The sequence below is a fragment of the Xiphias gladius genome, chromosome 14, assembly GCF_016859285.1.
Source record: "Xiphias gladius isolate SHS-SW01 ecotype Sanya breed wild chromosome 14, ASM1685928v1, whole genome shotgun sequence".
Lineage (NCBI taxonomy): Eukaryota > Metazoa > Chordata > Actinopteri > Istiophoriformes > Xiphiidae > Xiphias > Xiphias gladius.
Window position 1 is genome coordinate 582,805 of NC_053413.1, and position 9,800 is coordinate 592,604.

The 9,800-nt window shown below is 42.9% G+C and overlaps 1 pseudogene; it reads left to right on the plus strand.

Annotated features, from left to right (window-relative positions):
• The first annotated feature begins 1,412 nt into the window (after positions 1-1,412).
• On the plus strand, positions 1,413-4,264 carry LOC120798898 (annotated as a pseudogene).
• The last annotated feature ends 5,536 nt before the right edge of the window (positions 4,265-9,800 follow it).

A 9,800-nucleotide genomic window follows, 5' to 3' on the forward strand; every position in this document is an offset into this window, starting at 1 on the left:
TAAATTTGATACAGTAGCCTTCACCTGGAGCTCCTGGTATAGCTTCCTTCCACTTTGATGGGTATTGGCCTTTCAGGACAGTATGTCTGAGTTTTGATAGTAGATAATCTTACTATTTTCCATGTCTTAAGAGAAAAAATGTTAATTATCTTTAAAGGCATACTATGAAGGATTTGTCGGTAGCTTGTAAACACCCCATTCAAAGTTGGCCGCTCCTCCTCAGCTCAAACAGGAAGAGCGAGAGTGAGAGAGGGAGAAAGAAGGAGAAAGAGAGAGAGCAGTGGTAGTTGAGCAAGCTACAGAGTGACGAAATGGCATTAGCAAGAACAAAGCAATGAATCTGAGAACTAAAATGTAATTTTGTGATTGTTTTATGGCGGTTATGTTCTAAGCAAACCCTGCAGAAAGGTGCCGCATTGCCAATCTTGAATGAATGCAGCTGAAGTGCACACTTATTCTTGTCTGCAATGGCCTCTCTGTTCTTTGTTAGTGTGTGTCTGTGGGCGTGTAGCTCAGCCTCACACTCAGTCAAACAGACACAGACCTGCAGTTCTTTATACATCCATGGCACAGAATGAGAGCAGAGGAGAGAGATGGAGACAGTGATGTAACCTGGTCGCTACGTTTTTCTAGAGTCCCGCCCTCACACCTTGCATAGTCTTAATGTTACAAACGTAACATTAATGTTATGTTCAATGTTATATTTGATGTGACCAACAACTAGCTAGCTAATCAGCTACCATAACCTTGGTAACAATAGCTAATGTTAGCATGCTGCCTTAAAGTCAAATGTACCTGATAGTAGAAATGTGCTATACAGAATAGAGCTCAATTCAAATTGATTTGATAAATATCAATCATTCAAATAGGCTAAACTAGTTAAAGCTAAATTTGTCTGTATTAATATAGACATGTACTACAAGTATTATATGGTGTAATGATATAGTGCAACATAGTATATAGTATAGTGCAGCAATATTACATATGGTATACCTGCCACAGACGGGAGCATACTCTTCATTCCCTGCAGAAAACTATTGTTTGCAATGGCATGACTACACAATGAAGATCTGTTAATTTTTATTGTTCTCGTACACAGGAAAAATTAAGTGTGACAACAATGTGGAGCTGCTCGAATATATAGAGGGCAGATGAGATTGCAGCAAAGCAAGGACATGAATAATACCTTGCTGCAGAAAATGGAGGCAGTGAATTGCTTGGGCTTGGCTAGGTGGTGGTGAGGCTCAATCCCGCAAATTACTGTAAAATCACTGTACATAAACCACACAAAAGTGTTTAAAGTTTCCTCCTGCGTCCTAGAGCCTGGCCCGGAGACAGCCCAGAGAGCCCAGAACCTCCAAGTGCTAAATGCTCCATCTCCAAGCTTAGTAGTTCAGTGGCATTGGATCAAGTGGCCTCCAGCAAGCCAAGATAAAGTGTCGCACCAGTTCAATGAGGATGTGGCCAGAATCATCGGATCAACAGCAAGGGGAGATACAGACAAACGCCTTCAGACAATGACCACCATCATTGTCAGTTTTCCGGCAGAGAAGTTTGCCGTTGAAGAGCGCAAGACCAGCAGAACCAACTACACCACAAACCGAAGGGCAGACAAGATCCACCAACTACGGCAAGAGCTTCGTACTCTGGCAAGACAGTTCAAGGTAGCAACTGAGGAGAGACCACCACTGGCTGTGCTCTGGAAAATCATCAGGAAGAAACTCACGACCCTGCGCACAGGCACGGGAAATGGAGGAGAGAGAGAGAGCCAGGAAGCAGACTGCCTTTATAGCTGATCCATTTGAATTCACCAAGCAGCTGCTAGGGCAGAAGCGCAGTGGTCGTCTTGCCTGCTTCAAGGCAGAAATGAACCACTTCCTGCACAACACCCTGAGCGACCCTTATAGAGAGCAGGAGCTAGGGCTCCTCAGAGCCCTCTTTGACATACCACATCCTACAGTGGAGTTCAACACCAGAGAGCCCACCTTGAAGGAAGTACAAGACGTGGTTACTGCAGCCAGAACAAGCTCATCTCCAGGACCCAGTGGAGTACCCTATAAAGTGTACAAGCGCTGCCCAGATCTCCTCAGAATTCTTTGGAAAATCCTGTGAGTGATTTAGCGTAGGGGATCTGTTGTTCTCTAGTGGACGGAGGCGGAGGGCGTCTTAATACCCAAGGAGGACAATTAAATCAAGCCGGAGCAGCTCAGATCCATCTCGTTGCTCAGCGTGGAGGGGAAGATCCTCTTCAATGTCCTACCCAGGTGGCATACCTGGAGTTCCAGGCTGCATTGAACATACAGGAGTTGTCACCCAGCTGATCAGGGAGGCTGACGAAGGGAAGGGAGACCTGGTGGTACTTTGGCTAGACCTTACCAAAGCATAAAAGTCAATACCTCATAAGCTGGTGGAGACTACCCTGGACCGACACCATGTGCCCAGCAAGATCAAGGACCTCATCCTGAACTACTACCGGAACTTTAGGCTCAGAGTCACTTCTGGGGACACAACAGCAGAATGGCATTGGCTTGAAAAGGGGATTATTACTGGGTGCACCATCTAAGTTACTCTCTTCGCCTTTGCCATGAATATGGTGATCAAGGCAGCTGAAGTGGAGTATAGAGGCCTCCTATCCAAGTCTGGCATTTTGCAGCCTCCAATAAGAACCTTTATGGACAACCTTACTGTCACCACAACATCAGTGCCAGGTGGTAGGTGGATCCTCCAGGGGCCTGGAAAATCTCATCATCAAGGATGAGGTTCAAACCAACCAGACTTTGACTGTAGCCCCAGAGATGCAACTGCAATCTAAGCAAACATCAAGAAGCTTGAGTCTTGGCTCACCAAAGTAGAAAATCTGGTTTACCCAGTAGGTTCAAGGCTTGGCTCTACCAACATGGTATCCTACCTCAACTCCTCTGGCTTCTGCTTGTGTATGAGGTAACACTGTCAACAGTTGAGACCCTGAAGAGGAAGATCAGCAGCTACATCTGCAGATGGCTGATTCTGCCACGTAGATTGAGCAGTGCAGCACTGGATGGGAGGACCAATAAACTCCAGCTCCTAATCACTAGCCTCGACGAGGAGTTCAGGGTTTCCCACACAAGAGAGGCACTGCTTTATCGGGCTTCCAGGAACTCCAGAGTGTCTTCAGCAGGCATTGTTGTGCGAACAGGCAGGAAGAGGAGAGCCCAGGAAGGTCTGAAGATTGCTGAGTCTTGGCTGAGACACAGGGCTTTGGTGGGCACCGTGGCAACAGGAAGGGCAAGGCTGGGAGTCATCCCAAAACCTTATTTTGACAAGGCCCATGGCAAGGACAGATGCAGTCTGGTCCTTGAGGAGGTGCGGGCAGGAGCCAAGGAGGAACGGACCAGCAGGATAGTGGACATGCGGCAGCAGGGAGGTTGGACAAGTTGGGAGGGTGCGCTGGAGTGGAAGATAACCTGGTCTGACATCTGGCAGGCAGAACCCTAGCGAATCAAGTTCTTGGTCCAAGGTTTTTATGATGTCCTACCCAGCCCAGCAAATCTCCACACATGGGGTAAAAGTGATACTCCAGCGTCCTCGGTGCACCGAAAAAGTTTCCCTGGAGCACATCTTCAGCAGCTGCCCAACAGCCCTTCATGAAGGGCCGCTATTGCTGGCGACACAACCGGGTGCTGAAGCCGGTTGCAGAGGCCATCTCCAAAGCTGCAGCTAACATCAAGCACGTGTGCAGCCAGAGGAACATCGCCATTGTCAGGGTTGGAGAGCACCCTAGGGCACAGCCCAATTCAGCAGCCAGTCTGTTCACCTCTGCATCAGACTGCAGCTCAAGTTCCCAGACCACAAGAACTTTGTTGAGGCCAGACTTGGTGCTTACATCAGCCTCAACAAAGCAGGTGCTCCTGATAGAGCTGACAGTTCCCTGGGAGGACCGCATAGAAGAGGCAAATGAGCTGAAGCAGTCCAAGTACCAGGAGCTGGTGGAGTAGTGCTGGTTAGAGGCTGGAAGGTTTGCTGTGAGCCCGCCAAAATGGGATGTAGAGGCTTTGCTAACCGCTTACTGTGCAAGGTCTTCACCTTACTTGCCATTACTGGAGCTGCAAATAGGAAGGCCATCAAGTCGACCATGGAAGCTGCAGAGAGGGCCTCCAGATAGCTGTGGATCAGGAGGAGCGATTCGTGGGCCAATGCTGCTGGGACACTAGCCTGGGTCGCCTGTGTGAGGGTGTATGATCTTGAAAGACCCGAAACACCCGATGAACTCAGGAAACATTACTGATGATGTGTTGCAGCACATCCTAGGATGTATCTTTCAACCATTAATGCAGTTCACTCTACAATTTAAATTTTTTGTGACTTTTATATTTTTTTACTCATAACTCTATTTAATTCAATGTTTTTCAAAATAAACAATTTTTTTATTTAGAAATGTCTGCTTCAGTATGCTTAATTTACAGAGAAACATATAGTACAAGTTACGACAGCGTAGACATCTTCAAACACAAAGACAGAACAGGTAGGGTTACAAAACTGTCGCAGGAGTGCTGTAAGGAAAAAAACACTCATCCCCACTGTAAAAGTATTAATGCAGCTCTAATGTCAGCCCCTTCTGGATTACCATGCTTAAATAATGCCTGAAGGTTTACATGTCTGTGTGGATGCTCCTCAGTGAAACTGTCACCATGTTCCTCACAAATGTTATGAAGCACACAGCAGGTCAGCGCCAGTTTTTGCTCAGCTCCAGCTTGCAGTCATTTCTTTTTAGGAGACACCTCCATCGTCCTCTAAATCTCCCAAAGCTATCTCCACAAACAATTGTGCACTGCTAAGCCTGTAATTGCAACTGTGTTGTTCAAGGGTCAGTCTGCCAGTGTCCAAAAATTAGCATATTTTCCAGGAGGTAAGCCAGTTCACCAATCAGGTAACGTCCAACATCACAGCCAGATATGGTCACTTTGTTTTCGCTTAGTAATTCCCTGTCACTTAGGATCTCCCACAAATGTGACTGCAATAGTACTCTTGCGTACTCTTGCACACTCCCTAGATAGCCAACACTTACATCCCAGAAAAGACATTTGCCATACACAACTGCTTGCGGAACAATTAAATGCCATCCATTCTGATTATAATAGTTTAGCGGATACTCCTCTGGTGCTATTACTGGAATGTGGCTTTCATCTATAGCACCCAAACACTGTGGTACCCCCCCAACAATTATGGAGGAAAGTGGCCAATTTTACCCACTTGTAAGAACCGGGCCATGCAATGTAGACAGGAAGCAGCACCATGATGACTGCATTGCAGAATTCTTAAACATTATTAAACACAGTGCTCAGGCTTACCCAAAAATGATGGCTGATGGTCCTGTAATCATGGTGCCAGCTTCCAGATGGCAATTGCGACCCGCTTTTTTTTTATGGGGATGCAAACGGTAATTCGTGTACCTTCTCCCTATGACCTGCCTGACCCGGCTGCAGATGAACTCAGACGACTCCTGGGACACACAGAAAATTCTGCATGAATTTTAGAGAGCTGAAATCCAGAACAATTGTGTCCCACCAGTGGTGAGATAGTGGGTTAGCCAAGACAACAGCTGACCTCTACCTTGCCAACAGCCACAGGACCACATGTAAAGATGAAAAATTGGTGTATTATTCATTTATTAGATTTGTTTAATTGCAATGTTATCAATACCAGCGTAGTCGATGCTAGGTAGCTAGCTAATGGCTAAGGCTAACAAAGGCTAACATTGACATCTTATCCAATCCTCTATCCAGCATACAGACAAGTCCTCAAGCAAGCTCCCCCAGTAAGTAACTGTCAAAGTGTAGAATATAGAAACCAAACTGGTGCCTCAGGACTGCTTTGAGAGTACAAACTGGGATGTGTTTAGAACTGCTGCTTTGAAGGAAGACTCTACTATTGTTACAGAGGAATATGCTTCTTGGCTAACTGGCTACATAAGCATATGCATTGAGATTATCGTTCCCACAAAATGCTGCAAGAAATATCCCAATCAAACTTCCTAAACTGTGAAGTTTGGACTATGCTACTTGCTTGCTCCACTGCATTTGTCTCAGGCAATGCTGGAGACCACAAAAAGGTCAGATCTATCAAAGAGGCCAAGAGACAGTAGAAACTGAAGCTGGAGGGATTTTATGACATCATCAAATTGGCGGAAGACACTACAGTCATTGGACTGATAATTGGTGGGGTCGAGACAGAGTACAGAAAAGAGGTGGCAGATCTAGTGGCCTGGTGTTGTGACAATAATCTTTCCCTTAATGCAGACAAGACGAAGGTAATGATTATTCACCAAAGGAGGAGGGGCGAGTTGCATACACCACTATACATAGGTCGGACAGAGGTAGACAGGGTGAAAACCTTGGCATCCACATCAGCAAGGATCTCACCTGGTCTCACATCATAGAACAAATCATCAAGAAGATCCAGCAGCAACTGCACTTGCTAAGAAGACTGAGGAAATTAGGCATGCCAACCAATATTTTCAGCAACTTCTACAGGTGTACGATCGAGTGTCCTTACCAGTTCCATCACAATCTGGTATGGAGTCTGCAGTGCTCAGGACAGGAAGGCTCTCCAGCGTGTGCTCAAAACTGCACAGTATATATCAGAAGTAGCCTTCCCCTCACTTCAGGACATTTACCACACCAGGGTCATCAGGAGGGCACAAAACATCATCGGGGACAGTAAAAATGCGTGTAGTCCACGTCAACAAGACTGCCATCAGGCTGGTGAATGACTCACTCACAAACCACCCCCTTTTCATCACCATCACTCTGAATGGTTGAACTCTGGCTAACATACACAAACAATTTTTTTATTGAATCCCTCCACATACACACACACACACACACACACACACACACACACACACACACACACACACACACACACACACACACAATTTTTACAGCTGCTGTAAATCGTTAGTTATTTGTATATGCATGGTGCACTTCATGACCTGGTTCCTCATCACTTCAGGGTTGCTGCTGTCTTCCTTTTCTTTTTTTGTACAACAGTACTTTTCTTTTTATTATCATTATTATATTTTTAAAAACATTACATTTTGTGCACAGTGGAAAAGCAAAGTAAGAATTTCATTGTATGGTGTAATCGTCTGTGTTTTTTTACTCTGGAGATGATAATAAAATGCGTGAAGTTCTTAACTACTTAACTGACGCTTAAAGGTTAGCCCCTTGTTTCGAACAAAATCTCTGATATTTTGGCATTTCCTGTTTTGTAAAGCTGGATGTTCACAGTTTTTGATGCTTAATCAAATGAGGTCTAAGCCATCTTTCCATATTTTTGGTTCGCCTGGTCTCCTTGTGTCATACTAATTGTATAACTTCAACCCTGTAATGCACAATCAAGTTATACTTAAACAATTTTTTTTCAGGAGAGCCCGGGCTATCAGAATATGTATGCTGCAGTGATGTCACGTGAATGTATAAATAGTTATATGACCATAAAGACAGAAAAAATGAAAGGGAAACTGAATTTCATAGAACTTTATTCAAATCACAGAGAGGACAATAATGAATAAGGTTTTTTGGTCTTTAGAAATTGTTCTTCCAAGTCTTGGCAATCCGAGGAAAAAAACATTCTATGAAACACATCAAAAACTATTTACATTTTTTCCAGAGAAGTCCTTCCAGTTTTCCATCCATTTTCAAGGGGGCATACTGACTAACCTGCGTGGTCTGTCTGTCTGGACCCTCAGTGTGAAAAAAGAAAAAATCTATATATATATATCTCTATCTCTCCTCTCTGCCTGCTCTCCAAAGTGACTAAGCAAATTATCTATTGTTTTTTCTTCTTATTCTTTTACTTTTGTGGCAGTAACAAAGGCTGAAGAAAGGCAGCTTTGCTGCGAGGCTGTTTTGTAAAGCTGGATGCTTGCAATTTTTTTGCACACCTGACATTCCCTCTTAGATGCCAAGTGACCTTACATGATGTGAAATTTGAAGTGTTACATCACAGTGTTGACCTCAGCTTCTGTCCAGTGTCTTCTTGCAGATATTTGTTTACCTCTGCTAGCCACTGAAAACAAACATGACAATATTGTTAGTATGGCTGACTACAATTTTTAGGTCACTTGCCCTGCAGGACAACTTCTCAGGATAAAAAATAAATCTGTCCGACAGTATTGAGAACTAGGAAACTGGTGTTAAAAAATGTTTTTTTTAAATCTGGATATTATATACTAGGTGCAAATTAAAATCCTACTTGACCATACCATTGTCTCCACAGATGCGTTTGTCAGCTTTGGTGAATGAGCTTTCAGATGTCTCCATGTTTTTGCCTGACAAGTATGTAAAAGGAGTAGATGGTTAGTCTTGGAAGCGTAGACTTTTACTGTAAATCTGTTCAACAGTGTTGAGAACCAGGAATCTGGTATTAAGATGTTTTTTTTATTTGTTTTTTTTTTTTAATGGGTATTATATACTTTGCAAATGAAAATCCAAGTTGTTGATACCATTGTGTTCAGAGATATGTCAGCTTTAGTGGATGATTTTCCTTCTGATGTGTCCATGTTCTCTTCTGAAATGTATGTAACAGGAGAGAAGAGTATATGCATTTTTTCAAGGATAGTTATTGTTGTGTGATAAATGGCCTTATATTTGTATTATTATTTACACAAATTTTTATATAGGAATCTTATATATGTATATGAATATACAGTATGTATAGAGAAAATTGCTTTTATACAGGCTACCTTAATTCATAGTCTATGTTCACTTTTCAATTAAATGCACTAAACATTCTGTGCACCTTTCTGACTGCATCTGCCCCAGCACCCAACACATGAGAGATTTACAATGACTTTATAGTAGATAAACAGAACATTTATTTCGGACACCTTCTGCTACTTTCTGAAAGCTCCGTGGATATGGACATGATCTGAACAGAATTCAGTCGGTCCAATCAGTGAACCCCAGCAAGTGATGCAGATTAGGATGTCACCAGGCAACACTGTCTTCAAACCATTTTTTTCACTGTTTTGAAACTATTTTATTACTTCAATGACAATGGCAGTGATAACATTTGCTAATGGTGTTTACTTTGGAAATATGGCACTTCAGTATACCTCATCAGGATTGTGGGATCCAACTGGCTAACTACAACACTTAATGGAAAGAGTATAATACAGTAGAAGCATGCTGAGTCTAACACAGCGTGGACTAAGACAGAGCTTTCAGAGAGAAAAAAGTATGTATACAATCTCATGTTAAAACAGGTAAAAAACTCCAGAGTCAAAAATTGCTTTGATTAGCTCAAAGCAATTGGTGACTTTCCTCCACATTCCTCTTGTCTTCTCCTCCTTCCTTCTCTTCCTTCCTCTCTGTTCTTCAAAAGGTTATATAATTTATATTGAAAGAGAAAACAATTATATTGGGCTAATAAGGAATATACACATACCAACTCACATTGTTTTCCCTCTCAAATGAAAAACTATTAAAAACATTTTTTAAGTATGATAGTAGTGTAGTAGTGTGTTGACATTTTCAATTATTTTTTGGCAAGAATCTTCCATCCTTTTCCAGAATTCTAATCAGTTTTAGTTAGAATTTGCATGGATTTGCAAGAAAACTGTGGACCAGTCCTGACTAGAGATGACATGGTTTGATAAAAATGCCAAGCCTATGTATCATCAATTGTGTGTGTAAGCTCTAGCTATACTTGAATCATCTTTCAGCTGCTTGAAATATTCATCAAATTTTTGGATCTTACATAGCTACCTGCTACAACATACCTACAGCAATGTGGATCTGATCCTTGGATAGTAGCAC